A 1,179-nucleotide genomic window follows, 5' to 3' on the forward strand; every position below is an offset into this window, starting at 1 on the left:
TGGTGACTGCATTAAATTAATCCTCCTTAGCCTCCTATTCATAAAGTATAAACATTTGTGTTTACATGGATAAAAGTTGTATTGAACGGAATTAAATACCAAACAATCTAGAATCAAAATAAACAACGAACAAACGAAAAACGACAGGACTTTTTGAATGCCCTGGTACTTTATAGTAAGTTCAATTTCGTTGATTTTGAGTCCTGGCAGACATATGTGCGTCTTATGGATCTAGAGATATATTTTTTAAAAAATCCAACATTTTATACGAACAACTAGAAATTAATATTTTGTTAGTTTATTTGTCAAATATCATAAAAACTACTACTCCTACAATGATAAACATAATTAACTATTTTGTAGTAAATTTAACTAGCTTTAATTTGAGCGCTAGCAGACATCTGTACGTCCAATAGTTTCTGAAGTGAAGTTTTTCATAAATCAATCTTATTGTCCGAACAACTATAAATCAGTTTATTTTAGCAGATATCATGAAAACTACTATTCCTAGGAAAGTAAAGGTCATAAACTACTTTATACTACATTAAACTAGCTTTGATTTGAATGCTACATCAAATGGTTTTTGAGATATAGATTTCTCAAAATAAATTAACTAACTACTAATCTTTCAGTAGATTTTTAAGAAATTTTTCTTGTTTAAAAGCTATATCTCGAGAACTGTTGGACGTAAATAGCAATTTTAGGCTAATATTTCAGCAAATTTACTCTTCTTTAAATAATGTTGTCTTAGATTTTCTAGTGTTGTTGGTAGTTTTAAGATATAGAGCTCCGAATGAAAAATTAATGTTTTTTTAAGGTTTTGAAACAGCCATTTTTTATTCCTCCTACCTATACTTGGCAGACTCATCACTTTTGACAATAAATTATACATAGTTTTCATTAAAGTAATCAAAAATTGGGGTGAGATAACTGCTTTTTTTTCTTCCCGGCTCTTGTACTAATACAAGATGGGCATGTTTCGCTCAATAAGCATACATAGTTGAAGTAAGGACTCAAGTCCCCGATAAATTAGGAAATGATGTTAGAGCTCTGAGTTTCTACAGAACATTTAACAGAAGAAACCATAAGAGTTTATACACCCCGACGAATAACCTTAATTGGTGAAAACCAAAAAGGTTAATCATAATAATAAAAAATTAAGATATGATATATGAAACG

Source organism: Halyomorpha halys, unplaced genomic scaffold (genome assembly GCF_000696795.3).
Source record: "Halyomorpha halys isolate HHAL.00 unplaced genomic scaffold, Hhal_1.1 Scaffold51.1, whole genome shotgun sequence".
Classification (NCBI taxonomy): Eukaryota; Metazoa; Arthropoda; class Insecta; order Hemiptera; family Pentatomidae; genus Halyomorpha; species Halyomorpha halys.